At 41.0% G+C, this 20,920-nt stretch overlaps 1 protein-coding gene across 3 annotated transcripts in view; it reads right to left on the reverse strand.

The window, feature by feature from the left end:
• The window catches only part of LOC116981965 (signal transducer and activator of transcription 5B-like), a 91,227-nt gene extending 73,218 nt beyond the window's left edge, over nucleotides 1-18,009 (reverse strand). For all 3 annotated transcript variants that reach the window (XR_004414321.1, XM_033035217.1, XM_033035216.1), the window contains exon 1: nucleotides 17,834-18,009. The gene's annotated coding sequence lies outside the window, so the exon portion shown is untranslated. The remainder of the gene's footprint in view (nucleotides 1-17,833) is intronic.
• Between the last annotated feature and the right edge of the window lie 2,911 nt (nucleotides 18,010-20,920).

Below are 20,920 nucleotides of genomic sequence, written 5' to 3' on the forward strand. Positions count from 1 at the left end.
TGCTCACGGGCCCCAACGTGACCAGTAATGGCATTAATCCAGCTGAGGGCAAGATTAAAGCTGCGACAGAAATTCGAGTTTGAGATGCAACTGAAGGATCAACACCATGGGTCAGTTCAGATGGCAATGGGTGAGATCTAGGGCAGAAAGGGGTGGGAAAGGGAGTTAAATTGCTAGCAGTCTTCCAATCGTTGTCTTCCAATCCACCACAGTAACTCACACCTCCTGCCTCAGTTTTCTTATTTAGATTTAAGACAGGCATTTCAGATTGAACTAAATCACTTTTTAATTTCTAAATTTCTATGACATTATGATCTCAAGAGGCTTTCAATGTATCATTTTGTCAATATTATGGTTGTCCCCATCTCCAACACTGCATACTCAGCTCTGCCATGGACAACTTCGCTGATTGCAGCTTTTATTTGCCGATTGGTCGAGTTTTCACTCATAATAAATTAATGTAAGCTCTATGTATTACAATATTTCTAATCTTACAATACCCTTATTATTTAAAACTTGCAACTGTGTTTGAAAGTGTCTGATTATCAGTGAGATTTAGAAACTGTTGAAAAGACCTTCGACATCAAGATCCTTAATTGTTGCATATGGAATGCTCCACCTCAAAGAATAGACCAATGCCTGGAGCTGCAGGGTCAGAAAAGCTTGATTCAAACATGGAGATTGGAGTGCACAAAATGAGATTGTGGTGGTGGTGAGGATGCATGGGAAGAGCGAGCCAATTGAAACGCTATTCAACCCATTAATCTCAAAGGAAATTGCTACGACCAAGATATTGAGTGGTTAGCCATTCAATATGCCCAATTCAATGCTAACTTCAATCATCACCCAGACAGCCAACAAAATAATCACTTGAATTCATGATATCATGAGATCATACAATAACTGACCAAACCTGACATACAAATCCTAAAATGGTTAAATATATTGCACAACAGAATTTAACATTAATAGTTCCAGGCACTAATGTATCTCAGTTTGATTTTCAAAGCAAATAAACACTCCATATAACTAATTCCATATATAAACATCTAAATTGGACATTTTCAAACAATTGTTATTAATTCAACAGTAAATAGAACTGACTGCAGAAGTGGTTAAAATTTTCAAATTCAAAGACTGACAATCTATTGACGAATATATTAGAAACTAATGTTGGGCAAAATGAATCATATACCATTTAACTTTGTTTTTGCAAGCAGGCAGCTTGTTACTATTTTTAGTTAGGGATAACATGAAAAAATGGGCATGGATAAAAACAGCACTGTTAACCAATTTTTCAGTTATGTTTTCCTTTAGGAAAACTTTAAATATGTTCTGAAGCAAAGGGGGCGGGTGCTTCAGACAACCTTCTATGCCGAGCCGGGCATGAATGAACGATTAGAAAAATGCAACCATTTAATAATGGGTGACCTATACATAGGGAGAACGTACAATTTCCGCAGACAACACTCGAGGTCAGGAATGACTGATCCTGTATCTGAACATAATTATGCTCTCTCTGCATAGCCCTTGATCTGTCTGGATATCTCTCTCCATCCTCCTTAAACAAACGCAGTATCTATGGTGGGGAAATCCATGAATTTGCCACGCTCCATGTGAAGACATTACTCACCTCGATCATAAATGGTTGACTCCCATTTCCTGAAATTATGACTCCTCGTTAGAATTCCCCAGCAAGGGAAATTCTGACAGGCCATAGCTAGCCTGTCATCCCCCCATAAAATTATTTTGTTTTAGCCAGAACTCTGTCCAATAGTGTCTTCTCAAGCAATAAAATACCTAAATTTAGCCAACCAACATAAAAGACAGTCCAGGGTAGCATTTTAAATATGTATAAATACACTAACATTCTGAACTTTAAGTAATAAATAACAGTGCATCCATTTTCCACTACAGGGGGTTTGCATCGGTGAACAATGGAACTTGACTACAGCTAAAATTACTGTGGTGGTGCAACACTCGGAAAACTGAGCTTTGAAATGAAGCCTGGCAAAATAAAACAGGCACTTTTTTTTCTTTATCCGAGAGATCAATTTATATCAGAAGGAAAATGGTTGGCAAATTCTATATCAAAGGAACCTTTCAAGACAAAACATTTAACCGAGTATATTTTTCCAAGGCATAATATCAGCACTAGTCACTTAACTTTTAGAATAGAAATATTTGATTAAGGTTTCCTTTTTTTTTTTTAATGCTTTTTGTAATACATTAGAAATCATTGTTATACAGGTACTGTCTGATTGAGGCCCAGCTTACATCTAGTCCAAGGCTGCTGAATTTCAAAAATGCTCAAGTTATAGTTTCAACAGTTTATATTTAGCACAAAATCTGTTAATTGAAATTTGGATACAAGTTCCAATGTTCATCTGAGAACAGAGGAATACAAGAACAATATGTAATTAAAATTATGAAATAAATAGAACAATCAAACATAAATGCATGGATTTTAGTTGTTCTGTAAAAATGGGTTGAAAACTGATATACTTCCACATGGAACAAGCTCTAATGAGTAGTCTTATGGATAAAAATACAAAAAGCATACATCAGAAAATACCTCCGAGGTCATTAGATTATGACCTTCCATAGATTTTTGGATCGTGCAGATAGCTTCCTCATTGTTCTGATAGACTAGTGTGGTTACTAAATGTTTCGGGTTGCAGTCTGCTGGCAAATCATTGCCTGCACTACATCTATTAAGCACTTTCAGAAGAAAATGCTGTGCTGCAGAGACCTTCCCACGCATTTACTATTGCGGATGCTTCAGACAGGAACAGACAAACAGGTAATTTTGACACTAGTAATCTATTTTAACTGCTTCAACAGTCATTGTTTTTGTTCTGACGAGTTGAAAGCAATTTTATTTTGATCAACGATTCAATGTCATTAAGCAGAATTCAAAGATAATCATTTTTGCTTACAAATTAAGCACTCTAAATGATACATAATGATATTAAGCTTTGACTTTAAATTTCAAATAGACGAGCAATAACCCTTAGAGAGGAGAAACAAACAAACCTTGTTAAGATTGCTTTTGCTATCACATTTTCATTGAAGTCTGGAACAAAGTTGTTGGAGGAGAATAATTCCACTTTTAGTCAGCACCAATTACTCACAGGTCAGGTAAGCTGTGATGCAAAATAAGCTATATATTGATATTACAATGTGCCTGCTAATTGGTAAATCTACCAAAAAAGCAAACCAGCATCTTTCACAATTTTCTGAAAACTTGGAAGTATTATCAGAGATCTTAATTACCATGTTAAATTTAGTGAAGAGGCATCGCTTTATTTCCACTTTTGTCCTTTCAATTCTTTCTCTTCACACATCTAAGACAGTTCCTCCAATCACCTGACCTCCTTCAGCTGTTGTGATGTGATGTTCTCTCACATCACCAACTCACTTTTTCAATGCTCATCAATCTCACTACTCTTATGCTTTTATTCGAGGCTTGACTCCTTTTTAGCAAGCTCTGCAGCTGTAGTCAGTGTCTTTCTCGGCATGCCCCGAGAAGCTCATCAAGAAGGCATGACAAATATGCTGTGAATGAAAACCCCACCTGCTTCATTCAACTCTCTCACCAACTTCCATACCTGTCAAATACTAATGCGGACGAACTAATTCCTATTCAGCACTGACCCAATGGATTGACAATGTGTTAGCTATCATCACCTCGCTGTGCATTTCAGTTCAAAATATTAGTTTTCTTGCAAAAAAGGCCTTGCAATCTATTGGCTGACTGAACCAACTAAATCTCACGTTATCAGACATGACTCATCTGCCAAAACCGTTCACACAATTCTATGATCACGACAGAATGCAAGTATAATTTTCATTACTGCCATGCATCTCTTAAACTTCTTTCCCATCACCCTCAATCTTGCATCCAGCAATTATATATTTGCATTAACAGGTCAGAACTGCCTCTACTGCTTCCCTCTTTTTATTTTTTATTCTTCTGGCAAGCTCCAACACATTGACATCTTTCACTTTTCTCCTCATGCCCTCCCTAAATTTGTTGTCTTCTGCACGGCCCACCCCTGCTCCCATGATCCCTGTGCGCTATTCCCTTCATGGGATCCCGTACACCACCAATGGTTCCCATTTTCCAGATACTACCTACCACTCCTTTAAAACCACCAGCATCCTTCTCCTGATACTTCTTAACCACAGGCACATATACAACCTTCCTTTCACATTTGAAGTCTATAAACATATTTAGAACAAGCACACAACAATGCAGCATAGAAAAGGGTATTTCTGCCAATCACACATGTGCTGAGCATGATCCCAATCTAAATAATCCTGTCAATTTGCCTGTATTCCTCTATTTGCTGTTTGTGTATCTAAATGTCTTTTAAACATAGCTATCTTATCTACTTCTACCACTTCCCCAGCAGCACATTCCAGACACCTACCAGTCTGAGTTAAAAACATGACTTACAATAAACTTCCTGTTGCAGTCGAGCTAATTTATTGAGTAAATGCCAAGTTTTTCAACATATGTCACCTCGACTCCAGAACCAATATCACTCCAACTTCCCTCGTTGAGCAATGGTTGCTTATGTGAGTGTATTAAGATCTTGTTTTGAGTCAGCATCATCTTGTCCAGTGAACTTTACAAGACAATGGACCTTCCACCTTACACTAAACATCCATAAAACAAGTTATCTAGCAAGTTGCCCTGCTAGATTACATCACAGCCTGAAAATAAAGGAGCATGATAAATTCCTGGAAAAATAGACCATTTTTCACACTTTGTGGCCAACAATGAAGAAAGACATCAATGAAATTCACCATCACTTTCAGTGCACCACAATAGCATTTGGCCATCTAAGAGATAGTACATTTTAAAATCAAGACCTTAAACTTGACACCATGCTGATTGTTTACTGAATATCGTAATCCCCATTCTCCAGTACACTTGAATCGCAGCCAACCAAATATTTAAACTGACTAGCAAACTATAAAGCATTAGGCCGCTTCCTTTATAACCATCTAGCCTAATGTTGCAGGAAGTGTGACATCAACAGGCAATGTCACATCAACAGGAAATGTTCCTATAACACGGAACTTCAAAGTTAATATTAGTTTTTATGAATTTGTAACCATTTGGGACAACCCAATTTTTCACGTGCTGTGAGAAAAATATTGTGGGCAGTCATTTCTGCCCAAGCAACCAACTGTGCAATTTTCATTGCTCATCTGATCTCTTCAAATGTATTCTATTCTCAATGCTAAAGGCAATTTTTTTTGCCCAAAACCAAGCTGCACTGCTTGATTGCTGATAGGAATTCAAGGGCTTCCCAGAAACGAAGTACCCTAACCTTAATCTACAGAACCCGCAAGTAGAGTCTGTCAACAATGGTGCAGCATATTCCTGCCTTGTGTGGTCCACCGAGCATCTTACCCTCCCGTCTTGCTGTTAAAATTCTACTGGGTCGTGATTCAGTTGTACCAAGTTGAGAGGCCAAATATACTTTGTGTGCAACTTGACCCCAGTCACTGGGCTGAGGTTCCAAAGCACAGTCCAGAGGCATCAATGCAGGCAAGTGTTCTGTTTTTTCCCCAAACCCAAGTTAATTAATTATTGTTGGTTTCAATTTTAAGCATGCAATTTTTAATTTTTACTTTTTAATTTATATCCAATCCAACTTCTTAAATATTGCTTCAAAAACATTTTAAAACTATTGAAAATGTATTTAACAGTATGGTTTACGGAAAGGATAACATTTTATGGAGAATAGCGAGTCCACTCTATTTTTGATAGTTTGTAGCTGAAACTATGATTTAATCAAGGAAATCATGTTTAGGAATCAAAATATATTTCCTATTTTTTTCTTATTAACTTGGAATAAATTGTTTACTGAGAAAACAAAAACAAATATTGGATAAAAGGAAACAAGATTCCTTTTAATCAGGAATCATCTTGAGTTTTTGAACAGAAGAAATGCGCTTGCGCAAGTCCTTAGTATCAACGGCAGTGCCCACTGAGAACAGCAAGGAGCCTAGGCAAAGCATTGCACCAAGGTTTCATAGCCTCAGGAAAATAGTATGTGGTGCACCCACCAGCTAAGTTGCCACATATAAAGATAATATTAGTGTCTAAGATTCCCAAACAAACATTACATGGTTTCCTGTGTTTAATTTTAAAGCTATCCCCTGTGGACATATAAACAAAAATATTATTATATGGTTTTTTTAACAAAATTGTTACCGGTCATTTTCTTATGTTGCAAAACCTAATTAAATTGAGATGACCAAAGTGGAACACTCAGTAAATGGCTCACATTTTATTGTATTAACAAAACAGTTTTTAATTACAGTCTTAATCTATTCTATGAAACGCAAACCAATACTGACATTCTGAAGCTAGTTGCAACAAAATAACAATGGATTATTTGAATAAAATAATCATGCAGCACGGAAACAGGCCATTCAGTCAAACATGTCCATGCCGACCAAGATGCTTGTCCCCACCTAAGTGCTTGACTTCACATTTTCCTACATTTCTACCACAACCTTGTCCATTCATTTAGCCAATATCCTCCAGAAACCTCATTGTACTTTCCTCTTAACATATTCTGTCATGCAGTTCTATAGCACTGGCAAACAGGGATTATTATATTCAGCCCTCTAATCCAAATTACTAATATGGGGTGTGAACAGTTGTCACTTGTCACACCTTCCCAACCCAAAATTATGTATTTCTACTCTTAATGTTCTGTCCATAACCATTCTTCAATCATACCCATGACCTAACTTTGTTTAACAATCCCTAATGTGAAATGGTCTTCTGAAACTCCAAATACTCCGCATCCACTGTTCTGCTCTCATCAATTCTGCTAGTTACACCCACAAAAAAAAAACAGATCTGTGAAACGTGATCTTCCTTTTATTTTCTGTGTCCTGTTACCACTTCCTTAATAACAGATTTAAGCATTTTCCCTCCTGCTGATGTCATGCTAACTGATCAGTAGTTCCTGTTTTCAGTCTCACTCCATTTTAAATAATGAGGTTATAATTATTAGCTTCCAATCAGGAAAACAAAGAATTTTACGGAGATGATTGGTCAGCCTTGGCAAAAGTTAATTGGGGAAAGTGCTAGAAGAGCTAATGATGTAATAGTTGATCATCTAGGAGTAAAGAAGGAATCAATGTATTGGAGATACACCTTGCCATACATGTCCAATTACTAATATACAGTGCCCTCCATAATGTTTGGGACAAAGACCCATCATTTATTTATTTGCCTCTATACTCCAAAAGTTTGAGATTTGTAATAGAAAAAAATCACATGTGGTTAAAGTGCACATTGTCAGATTTTAATAAAGGCCATTTTTATACGTTTTGGTTTCGCCATGTAGAAATTACAGCAGTGTTTATACATAATCCCCCTATTTCAGGGCACCATAATGTTTTGGACACAGCAATGTCATGTAAATGAATGTAGTCATGTTTAGTATGTTGTTGCATATCCTTTGCATACAATGACTACTTGAAGTCTGCGATTCATGGACATCACCAGTTGCTGGGTGATGGTGTCTCTGGTGATGCTCTGCCAGGTCTGTATTGCAGCCATCTTTAGCTAATGCTTGTTTTGTGGGCTAGTCCCCTTCAGTTTTCTCTTCAGCATATAAAAGGCATGCTCAATTGGGTTCAGATCGGTGATTGACTTGGCCATTCACGAATTGACCATTTTTTAGCTTTGAAAAATTCCTTTGTTGCTTTAGCAATATGTTTGGGATCATTGTCTTGCTGTAGAATGAACTGCCGGCCAATTAGTTTTGAGGCAGTTGTTTGAAATTGAGCGGACAGGATGTGTCTATACACATCAGAATTCATTATGCGACTAACATCAGTTGTATCATCAATGACGATAAGTGATACATGCCCTGGGCATACCACCCCCACCACCGTGTTTCACAAATGAGGTAGGATGCTTTGGATCTTGGGCAGTTCCTTCTCTCCTCCATACTTTGCTTTTACTATAATTCTGATATAAATTAATCGTCATCTCAACTGTCCACAAGACTTTTTCCTGAACTGTGGTTGCTCTTTTAAGTACTTCTTGGCAAACTGTAACCTGGCCATCCTATTTTTGCGGCTAACCAGGCTGTGTGTTTATGCCATCTGCAAATTCGCCAACACCACTGTTGCTGGCCGAATCACATGTGGTAACAATTAGCTTACTGGGGTGAGATGGACACTTGGTTGAGTGATACCGCAACAACCAAATATAAGTAACTAAGCAGTTTGAGAAAGGATGCTGACCCAAAGCATCATCTGTCCATTTCCTCCACAGATGCCAAGTTCCACCAGCACTTTGTTTTTTTCACAAGGAACTAATTCTCAACTTCAGAAAGAAAAAGTTGGAACACTGCCCATGGTTCATTGATTGATCGATGCTGGGGGGGAGTTAGCAGCTTCAATTTTCTGCCATTAAATTATAGCTATATGGTCATGGGCCCAGCACATAGGTGTAATCATGAGGAAGGTGGGCAAGCACTTCTACTTTCTTAGAAGTGAGATTCAACTTGTCACCAAATGCTCTTCTCTAGATGTATTGTAGAAGGTATCCTGACTGGTCACTTCATGGCTTGGTACAGCAATTTCAATGCAAAGAAACCAAATGGCTACAAATACTGGTGGATTCAACCAAGGCAATTACACACATGGCCCTCCACACCATCAAAAGTGTCTACATTAGGGCATGCATCATGAAGTTGACATCTGTCATCAAAGATCACCAGATTCCCATTGTTACTGTCGGGCAGGAGGTATATCTTTATGTCACTCACTACCATGCTCAGGAATTGCTACTTTCCCACAACTGTCAGGTTCTTGAACCAACCTGCACAATCGTAACCGAACACAAATCCTACAGATCACTCTTTGCACTACCATTAACATTTTTTCTAATTGTTTTTTGCAGCTTTTTTCCTTGCCTTGTAGTATTTGTGGTATGTACGCACAATTTTTTTGTGTGCGTTGTCTGAGTCTATGTGCCTGTGGTATTGCTGCAAGTAAAATTTAATTGTACTTGTACCTCACTGTACTCTGCATATAATAAACTCGACTTGACTCGAGATATTACCACTTATAATGCAGGAATGTTCTCATACAGGTGTTAAAAGTTGTCAACAAACACCTAGATAATTAGTGATGAAAAATACTGGTTCTTTGGAAGCTAACCAAAGTTAAAGCTAATTAAAAGAGTCATGGAGTCAGAGTATGGAAATAGGATCTTCAGCTCACTAAGTCTGTGCTGATCTTCAAGCTCCCATTTACCCAAATTTCATTTATATTTTCCCTATAATTCCCTTCAATTACACCACCCACCTACAGTGCCCTCCATAATGTTTGGGACAAAGACCCATCATTTATTTATTTGCTTCTGTACTGAAATGGGGGGACTATGTATAAACACTGCTGTAATTTCTACATGGTGAAACCAAAATATATTTATTAAAATCTGACCATGTGCACTTTAACCACACGTAACTTTTTATATTACAAATCTCAAATTGTGGAGTACAGAGGCAAATACATAAAGATGGGTCTTTGTCCCAAACATTATGGTGGGCACAGTATATACCAAGGACAATTTATAGTGGGCATTCAACCTACCTTTCCATGTCTTTGAGATGAGGGAGGAAATTGGAACATTTGGAGGAAATCCAGTCACATGGAGAATGTTCCTCGTCTACACTGTCAATACTGAAGGTTACAACTAAAATGGATCGCCAGACCTGAGAAGTAATAGCTTTACTAGTTGTGCACTCAATTGTCATGTTTATTTATTATAGAAATCGTCGCATTTCATGTTTTTGAAGGAAAAGGCCAAACCGTCTATGAAAAACAAACCCGGGCTTGATTTATTTTCCTAGTTAAATATTTCACATCTCAGTTCCATAGAATGTATTTACGCTCATCCACCATGTATATGCCTTTAAAAATTCGCAGTAGTTTGGATGACAACATACCTACTAAATACATGCTAGACAGACACGCAGATTAAACTGTAGTTTTCAACCATAAATGTCATTAAGTACATTGTAGCTTAGCTGTTGAATGGTATAATAATTTTGTTTTATATCCCCTTTTACGCAGTTCTTCAGCAATGGCACAGTAAGAGTATGGGTTGTACATAAAGAAAAGTACAGCACAGGAACAGGCCCTTCGGCTCACAATGTCTGTGCTGAACCCGGGAATTATCGCGTTTGCTCGCTGCATTTCATCAAAACTAAGGCATTATTGATGTTTTGATGAAATGCAGTGAGCAAACGCGATAATACCCGATATTTTCTATCTTTATATCTGCACGGCCAACAACTTCCGCTGTTATTTTCCCTTCAGCTCTCGCTTCTCTTTACCTTCATTTTTCTTAATCTTTGGAACTCTAAAGTAGGATAGCTGTGTCTCACGGTCACCCCGACTGGCACAGTTATTTACAGCGCAAAAACTAACCGTTTTCGCGGTTTTTAACAGGTCTGAAAGAACGCGTTTCTAGCATTAATAACATGTACTGGAAGTGACGTTTGTACCCCAGTTGGATTTTGCGGCTCCGTGCATGAAGACCTATGACCCAGTGACCTTTCGTGAAATCACCCTATACCAATGTTGTAAACTGCCCAAACAAAATATGAGGTGTTGATCTTCCATTTTGCGTGTGGCCTCACTCGGGAAGTGGCGGAAGTCCAGGACAGAAAGGTCAGTATGGGAATGGGAAGGAAAGTTTGAATGGTTAGCAACTGGAAGATGCTGTGGGCATTGTCAGACCAAGTGCAAGTGTCCAGCGAAATGATCGCCCTGTCTACATTTGGTCTCGCCGACGCACAAGAGCCCACATCGGGAACACAGGATGCAGTAGATGAGGTTAGAGGAGGTACATGTAAACTTCTGTCTCACCTTAAAGGACTGCTGGGGCCGTGGATGGAGTCGAGGGAGGAGGTATAAGGACAAGTGTTGCATCTCCTGCGGTTGCAGAGGAAAGTACCCGGGGAGACTGGGTTGGGTGGGAAGGGATGAGTGACTCAAGGAGTTGCCGAAGAAGCGATCTCAGAAGATGGAAAGGGGTGGAGTTGGGAAGATCTGATTAGTAGTGGGATCACATTGGAGGTGACGGAAATGACGGATGATGATGTGTTGGATGCGGAAGTTGGTGGGGTGAAAGGCGAAGACCAGGAGAACTCTGTCCTTGTTGAATCTGGGGAGAAGGGGATCAAGAGCAGAACTATGGGACGCAAGGAGACATGTAAGATGGCCACATGTGTGACAGAACAGGGCAACCCACGTTACCTAAAGAATGAGATGTCCTAGTATGGAAAACTTAATCTTGGGAGCAGATGCGATGGATACAGAAGAATTGAATAAGAAATAGCAGTGTGGAAAGAGGAGTAGTCCAGATAACTGCGGGGATCGGTAGGTTTGCAATAGATGTTCTGTGGTGGAAACAGAGAGATCAAGAAAGGTATCCAAGACAGTCCAGGTGAATTTGAGGGCAGGGTGGAAGCTAGTGGTGAAGTTAGTCCATGAGCTTAGTTTAGTTTAGAGATACAACATGGAAACAGGCCCTTTGGCCCACTTAGTCTGCTCCGACCAGCAATCCCCACACATTAACACTATAACACACTCACCAGGAACAATTTACAATTACACTAAGCCAATTAATCTACAAGCCTGTACATCTTTGCTGTTCAGCGCGGAAACAGGCCCTTCGGCCCACTGAGTCCACGACGTCCTTGGATCCCCGCACATTAATATTATCCTACACATACTAGGGACAATTTACACTTATACCAAACCCAAGCCAATTAACCTTCAAACCTGTATGTCTTTGGAGTGTGGGAGGAAACCGAAGTTCTTGGAGAAAACCCATGCGGTCACGGGGAGAATGTACAAACTCGTACAGACAGCACACATAGTCGGGAATGAACCTGCGTCTCTGGCGCTGCAAGGCAGCAACTTTACCGCTGCTCCACCATGCCGCCCATGCAGGAGGAAACCGAAGATCTAGGAAAAATCCCACGTGGTCACGGGGAGAATGTACAAATTCCATGCAGACAGCACCTGTAGTCGGGATTGAACCAGGATCTCTGGCGCTGTAAGGCAGCCACTCTACTACTGTGTAGGAAGGAACTACAGATGCTGGTTTAAACCAAAGATAGACACAAAATGTTGGAGTAACGCAGCGGGACAGGCAGCATCTCTGGAGAGAAGGAATGGATGATGTTTTGGGTCAAGACCCTACTTCAGACTCTGAAGAAGAGTCTCAACCCGAAACGTCACCCATTCCTTCTCTCCAGAGATGCTGCCTGTCCCGCTGAGGTACTCCAGCATTTTGTATCTAACTCTACTGCTATGCTGCCGTACCTCCAGAGTTCTGCACAGGTGCAGGAGGTAGCCCCAATACAGTCGATGTAACGGAGAAAGAGTTGGGGGATAGGGCCAGTGTACGCCTGGAATAATGACGGTTTGACAAAAAAAAACTAAAGGGGGGGGGGGGATAGAGTGGAGCCTATTCTTGTTCTCTGGAGATGCTGCATGGCCCAATGAGTTACTCCAGCATTTGGCGCCTATCTTTAGTATAAACCAATATCTGCAGTTCTTTGTTTCTACGATGCCAAGTAATTCTCTGTCTGCACTTAATACATATCCCTCAACTCCCTGCATATTCGGATGCCTATCTAAAAGTTTTTTAAATCCTTTTAACGTAACTGCTTTCACAAGCACCCCTGGCAACACATTCCATGCACACACCACTCTGCGTAAAAAAACATTTACCCTGCACAACTCCTTTAAACTTTCTTCATTGACTTGACATACATTCTGGGAGAAGGTAACGACTGCCAACCCTACATCTTTTGCACCTTCTCCAGTCTCCCTATCCTTGCTATAATGGGGCAGCCAGAACAGCACACAATTCTAAGGAAAACTAGAATTATCTTTATTCCCCAAGGGAAATGAACTCCAGGCAATATGGACACACCCACTCCATCTAATGGGTGGTATAATGATGCTGAGCATTGGTTCACAAACTGTTAGTGGGTTAGGATTGTCTGGAACCCTAACACCAATTACTCTGCTCTTTGAAGAGACAAATTTAGCAAAGCTAATTTGCATGTGCATGGACCGAGTACGACTTCATTGTCCAAAGTTCACTTACTTGAGGGAATAAAAAAAGATTCCAGTGCTGTCCAGTTTTCATTCCCATCTTTGTACCACAAGTCATGCAATTCCCATGGTATTGCTTCATTATGTCTCAGAGATGCATTGTCATAAATGCTTTCCATAACATTCTCCATCATGATTTTGAGAATGGGAATACAAAATAATGAATCATGTTGTTATCTCCTCAAATGAAGGCAAGGAACTATTTTTTTCCACTAGTTTTTACCAGTTGCTTGTAAAAACATTTTCCATCGAGGTAGAATAAATATGGTCTTCAAATTCAATAACGTACTTCCAGCTTATTTAATACCTTATAACATAAAGAATGTTATGTGAAGACCACAGCGCAAAATAAGAAAATAAAGATTGTTTTTAATCACTAAGACGTAGTATAAAAGTTATTTGTACATCCTCAGAATATCCTGAAGCAAGAACAATACTTAACAGAAAAATTAGGATCAATAGTTGATGTTTAAATATAATAAGCTGCTTGCCTCCTGATTACATAATGATCTTTGAATACAATTTTATCTTGCACTTCCATTATATATCATCTTGTAACATTCTATTTCAGAGCAGAGCACTTGCAAAAAGCATGTTATGGGTATTCATGGCGATGTACAATCTGCTTCTAGTCCATTGGAAACAATAAATCTGCTTATTTAGCTCAAGTAGGTCTTGGATGTTGATAAGTGGTGCGCTTCACACTGACATTTGAACAGTCACCAATCAGAATCTTTCTCACTTCATTTTATTTTTTGGCACGTCAAATATGAAAGAATAACTTTCAAGCTCTTCCAACTGCTTAATAAACTTCTCGAATTGCATGGATTGTGCCAAAATTAAGAGGATACAGCCATCAAGATAGATCCAGCTGCCTGGAGATCTTTATTATCTAAAAAAAGTTTAAGATCTAATAGGGGACACAAGAAACTGCAGATGCTGATATCTGGAAAACAAAAATTGCAGAGGGGGGCGGGGGACTCAGTGGGTCAAGCAGCATCTGGTAAAGGGATAGTCGACTTTTCAGGTCACAACTGAATCAAGTCTCTTAGAGATATTTAAAAAAATATTACGTCTGAAAGGATAGATGGAGAATATCACTATTTAAATTTGCAAAAAGTTCAAGTTCAAGTGAGTTTATTGTCATGTGTCCCTGTATAGGACAATGAAATTCTTGCTTTGCTTAAGCACACAGAAAATAGTAGGCATTTACTACAAAAACAGATAAATGTGTCCATATACCATGATATAAATATATACACACATGAATAAATAAACTGATAGTGCAAATAACAGAAAGTGGTTGGTAATAATCAGAGTTTTGTCCGAGCCAGGTTTAATAGCCTGACAGAAGACAATTTTAAGATCGCCTTTGATGAAAGATCAAATAAAGAAATGCCACACGAAAAGGCTGCAGTGAGAGTCCTGACACATTGAAAGGGAAGCTTAATAAGTGAGTTATGAGAAACAGATGCACAGTGGGAAGAGGAGATGACAACAAGAATGGGGCTTGTGGCGTATATTACTGGCAATAGATCTGATAGGCAAAGGCACTTCTGTCTATTATGCAGTCTGTGCAATTTTACTTCAGAATTACATTTCTTCCAAAAATTTGGTAGCTGGGTTACAGTGAGCAATGAAGCTGCAATTGAAGGAGCTCCTCACAGAAAGCCAACCTACCACATTGTAGACATTATGCTTTTTTCTCTGGAATTGTTAGGCTACAAATGTGGGGAAACTATATTTGCTCCACTAGTTGCACTTGTATTTGGCCTGATTGTATTTGTGTATAGTTTGATTTGATTGGAGAGCATGCAAACAAAAGCTTTACAAGTGACAATGATAAACTCTAGAAATGCGTATGCATCTCCATATTCACATAACTTTTGTCAAATATTGTCAAACATCTTTGAAAATTGCACAAAAATAAAATTTTGCAAAGTTTGATGTTAAAAACTAAAAATATTTACCCAAATTAATTTCCTTAATTTCAGTAATTAAAAATACTTTCTGAAGAAACGTAATGATTATGATTGCAAAACATTTACATTACTATTAACATCTGCTACTATCAACCCCATACCAAAACCTAGCTATTATGAATTTAAGTATAATTTATTAATTCATACTTGATGGATAATCACACAATTATTAACAAGATAATACCAGGTTTGTCTTTCTCCTAACACTTTGCAACAGGTAGAAAATATCCAAAGCTCACCTTGCTCTACAGTTCTGTGTGGCGGCACACATAATATGTTAGCCGCAATTCCCATTTTCTGCATTAACAGACATCACCATTAATCCAATCATTAGTTACTTTTCAGACATTCTCAAGCATGCCCACCGATCCTATTTGGTTTCCCCCAGCCCATCTCTCACCCCAAACGCTCCTGTCCCATCTCTCGGAACCCAATCCCATCTCATTGTCTCACTCCTCACACTACCAGGTGGAAGTTAGTGGAGTGGCTATTACTAGTGAGAAGGTGCTTGGGAAGCTGAAAGGGCTGAAGGTGGATAAGTCACCTGGATCGGATGGACTGCACCCTAGGGTTCTGAAAGAGGTGGCTTTAGAGATTATGGAGGCATTGATAGTGATATTTCAGGAATCACTGGTCAGGAGTGGTCCCAGATGATTGGAAAATTGCCAATATTATCCCGTTGCATAAAAAGGGAGCAAGGCAGAATAGTGGGAACTATAAGCCGGTTAGTCTGACTTCAGTGAGTCCATTGTCACGGTTGAGGTTATGGAGTACTTAAAAGTTCACAATAAAATCGGCCAAAGTCTGCATGGCTTTGTGAAGGGGAGGTCTTGCTTTGACAGATTTGCTGGAATTCTTTGAAGAAGTAAATAGCAGGACAAAGAAGGGTCAGTAGATATTGTTTACTTAGATTTTCAGAAAGCCTTTGATAAAGTGCCACACGCGAGGCTGCTTAGATAAAATGAGAGCCCACGGTATCAAAGGGCAGACACTGGTACGGATAGCAGGCTGGCAGAAGACAAAGAGTGGCAATAAAGGCGGCTTTTTCTGGTTGGCTGCCAGTGACTAGCAGAATTCCGCAGGGGTCGGTGCTGGAGCTGCTACTCATCACGTTGTATATTAATGATTTGGACGAGGGGATTGAAGGCTTTGTGGCAAAGTTTGGGGATGATACAAAAATAGGTGGAGCGGCAGATAGGGTAGAGAAAGCAGGGACTCTGCAGAAGGACTCGGACAGGTTGGGAGAGTGGGCAGAGAGGTGGTAGATGGAATATAGTGTAGGAAAGTGTGGAATCATGCATTTTGCTATTGTAGGAATACAGGCATGGACTATTTTCTAAATGGGGTGAGAATCCAGAAATCGGAGGTGCAACGGGAAGGGAGTGCTGGTGCAGTATTCCCAAAAGGTTCATCTGCAAGTCATATCGGTAGTAAAGAAAGCAAACGCAATGCTAGCATTATTTCAAGAGGGCTTGTATACAAAAACAGGGATGTTATGTTGAAGCTCCATAAGGCGCTGGTAAAGCCGCATTTGGAATATTGAGAGCAATGGTGGGCACCGTATCTGAGAAAGGATGTGCTGGCTCTGGAAAGGGTCCAGAGGAGGTTTAGAAGAATGATCTCAGGAATGAGTAGGTTAACCTATGATGAGCGTTTGTCAGCACTGGGCCTGTACTCGCTGGAGTTTAGATGAGAGGGGACCTCATTGATACAAACAGAATAATGAAAGGCTTGGATAGAGTGGACGTGGAGAGGAAGTTTCCACTAGTAGGAGTCTAGAACTAGAGGTCATAGCCTTAGAATTAAAGGACGCTCTTTAAGGGAGGAGATGAGGAGAAATTTATTTAGTCAGAGGGCGGTGAATCTTTGGAATTCTTTGCCACAGAAGGCTGTGGAGGCCAAGTCAGTGAATATTTTTAAGGCAGAGATGGATAGATTTCTGATTAGTACAGATGTCAGAATTTATGGGGAGAAGGCAGGAGAATGGGGCTAGGAGGGAGAGATAGATCAGCCATGATTGAATGGCAGAGTAGACTTGATGGATCGAATGGCATAATTCTACTCCTATTCCTTATGACCTCCGCCCCACCCCCTCCCAATCTCTCCCCCTCCTTCTATACGCCCCCACATTCCCTCCCTAATTTTCTCTCTCCCCCCCCCCCTTTGTTCTCTCTCAACCCCCACTTTATTTCTATCTCCCCCTTTCTTTCTCTCACCCCTTTCTATCGCCCCCCTCCTTTCTTCCTCTCCCCCCTTTCTTTTTCTCCCCCTATCTTTCTCTCTCCCTCCCTCTCCCTCCCCCTATCCGCCGCAGACGGGCCACTCGGCACAAACACTGACTGGCTGACTCGGTGAGAGAGGGACAAAACTCGGCAACTTCTCGCAGCCGGGCCCGGAGCGGGAGAGTGAGAACACACCCGGTGGTGAACGCGGAGCGAAAGCACAACCGTTGCAGGAGCGGGCTGGCGGGGGTTCGATCCCCGTTCAGCCGGTGTTAATACCGGCGAGAGGCGCGGCCCGGCCCGGCCCGGCCCGGCGGCTACAGACTCGGTTCCCAGACTCCCGTCACCGGGTAAACTTTGCTCCACTTTCAAACATTCAAGTGTTTTAATAAAGCCAGAGTTTCCGACGCGCGGCTAGGACCAGCTGCCGCCTACCTGCTCGCCACAAGCCCTCCCCCCGCTCCGTTCAGCGAGGCTTGCCGCGGAGTTTTGACTGTTATTTTTCAGTCCGGGTGAATGTTTTATTTTCTGGCCGTTGGTTGATCGCTCGCTCGCTCGCTCGAGCCCTCGGCCCCGCTCACGCTGACGCGCCAGCGCGCGTCCTCCCACTTCCGCCCCTCAGTCACCCTCCTCCCTCAACCGCCCCTCCCACTTCCGCCCCTCACCCCCATCCCCCCTCCCACTTCCGCCCCTCAACCCCCCCCCCCACACCACTTCTGCCCCTCCCCCCCCACACCACTCCCGCCCCTCCCCCCCCACACCACTTCCGCCCCTCCCCCCCCACACCACTTCCGCCCCTCCCCTCCACACCACTTCCGCCCCTCACCCGCCTGACTGACAGGCGCAAAGCACCGACTCTCAGGCTGAAGAAGGGTCTCGATCCTTCCTTCTCTCAAGAAAAGCTTACTGTTCCCGCTGAGTTACTCCAGCATTTTTGTGTATATCTTCGGTGCAAACCAGCATCTGCAGTTCCTTCCTACACACTGGCTTAAAGCAGTCACTAGTGCAGTGAACTAAAACCTGCAAAACTCATACCTGTCCCCTACAGCAATATTTTGCATCCAAAAACTATTCTTTATAGTTCGTTGGGGCAACCATCTTAAGTTTCCATTTGCAGTTATTCAAGGACCAGAGGGTGTAGATGATGGAGGGCCTTCAACCTGACTGGTTCCACTTTCCACACATGCTGAATGACTGGCACAGTTCTTCCAGCATAACTGTTTATGAAACTATAAGAAGGGTCTTGACCCGAACCGTTGCCTATTTCCTTCGCTCCATATAGATGCTGCCTCATCTGCTGAGTTTATCCAGCATTTTTGTCTACCTGGCCAATTGATGACATTAGTTCAAAAGAAAAGAAGACACTTAATTTTAAGTAGAATTTGACTCATGTTTCCGTTGTACCTCACAGACATCTGATTACATTTGAAGAGATGTCACTTTGTATTAAAAAAAACCTCTTCACAATTGAATTGTTGGTTGAGAAAATATGTTGTCCAGGCTATTGAGAAAAGACTCTTGTCTTTTATATATACCATGTCAACGAACTTCAACCCTGGTTAGTATGTATAATTGAGGATGTCAGGAATATCAGAATCAACAGGTTGTTCAAAAAGGAACTGCAGATGCTGGAAAATCGAAGGTAGACAAAAGTGCTGGAGAAACTCAGCGGGTGAGGCAGCATCTATGGAGTGAGAGAAATAGGCAACGTTTTGGGCCGAAACCTGAAGAAGTGTTTTGGCCTGAAACTTTGCCTATTTCCTTTGCTCCATAGATGCTGCCTCACCCACTGAGTTTCTCCAGCACCTTTCGTCTTCCATAGGGGACTCAACAACAGTGTCATAGGTTTAATTGTGAGGGGGGCCTTGAGGGGCAGCTTTTTCACACACAGGAGGGTGAGTATGTGGAACGAATTGCCAGAGGAGGTAGTTGAGGGAGTTACCACAGCAACATTTAAAGGACATTTGGACAGGAAAGCTTTAGAGGGATATGAGCCAAACATGGGCAGGTGGGACTACTGTAGATGGGGCATCTTGGTCGGCATGGGCAAGTTGTGCCGAAGGGCCTGTTTCCGTGCTATATGACTCTTACGACCCCAATAAATGTCATTGAAATTCAAGTTGATTTTGGATACAAATTCAGCCACAATTACACAGAAACTGGATCTTTGAGGTTCACCTAAATTGTAAAGAAAATCTTGATTTAAATTGGCAGCTTCTCTGAAAATATAATACCCTTCCATGCTGCACTATATAATAAATTTAAGTCTGACTTGGTCTTGGTCGACGTCGTTCTGGTTTCTGTGTGCCTAGATTTGCTGATAACTCAAAGGAATTTTGTGTATGGAAGCGAATTGGAGTCCTGTGGTAAGAAAAAACTCCAGTGGGATTTTGTCCACGTCTTGAATGGTGAAAATATTACCCCCAAGCAGATTAATGGTTAGTGAGAGGTATGAAAAAATACTCCAAATAAAGCACCGTATTAACTTTTATAAAAAACTAATTGTGGGGAACATGAAATTGATTCTAATGCCTAGGTCTCCCTTCTTTAATGAAATTCTCCTCAACCATCACTCGTTTGGATATTTACCTCATCTTCCCTTTCCTAGACACAATACTAAAGTGATGGCACAAATTATGAGCTCATTCTCCATAGTGGAGACTAAATCCATAACTTTCCAGCTCAATGGAAATATTAGAAGCACTAAGACCATCTATTCGCTGCATGTTGAGATATTCTTCCATTCCCAGATATTTCCTTATTTCTTTAGAAACAAAATCAACAATATGTCTGAAAATGGATACAGTAGTTACCTTCAAAATAACATGGTGATCTATTGCATCTCAGCAGCTACGTGGAGCACAGTGAATACAATTGTTTTCTGCTCTAAGCAGTTTTAAAGATTGTCTAAAAGTCAGAAAAGCAAATGTTATACGCCTGCCAGCTTGTTGTTGTTCTCATCTGTTGTTGTTCTCATCCTCTCCCCTCCCCACTCACCATCTCCTGCCCTTGGGTTAACAACTTCAGCCTGAACCTCTCCTCTCTTTCCCCCAGCACCCCTTCCCTGCAGTCTTCAATACACGCAATCAATGAAATTTGTTTAGCAAAATTTATCATTGGTGCATTTATCTTCGAACACAAGTTTCAGCTAATAAATTCTACTGTGGTGTGATAATGGCCTGGAGTTCACAACAGGTTTAGTTTAGTTTAATTTAGAGATACAGCGAGGAAACAGGCCCTTTTGGCCCACTGAGTCCCCACCGACCAGCGATCCCCGCACACAAACACTATCCTACACACACTAGGGACAATTTACATTTATACAAAGCCAATTAATCTGCAAACATGTACGTCTTTGGGTGGAAACCAAAGAGATCGGAGAAAACCCACGCGGTCACGCAGGGAACGTACAAACTCCGTACAGACAGGCAGCAACTCTACTGCTGCGCCACCATGCCGCCAGATGAATCGCTTTGATCAAAGGACAATCAGTGACGTGGATGAGATTGGTGGGTGGGTGGC

This window comes from Amblyraja radiata, chromosome 16 (assembly GCF_010909765.2).
Source record: "Amblyraja radiata isolate CabotCenter1 chromosome 16, sAmbRad1.1.pri, whole genome shotgun sequence".
NCBI lineage: Eukaryota > Metazoa > Chordata > Chondrichthyes > Rajiformes > Rajidae > Amblyraja > Amblyraja radiata.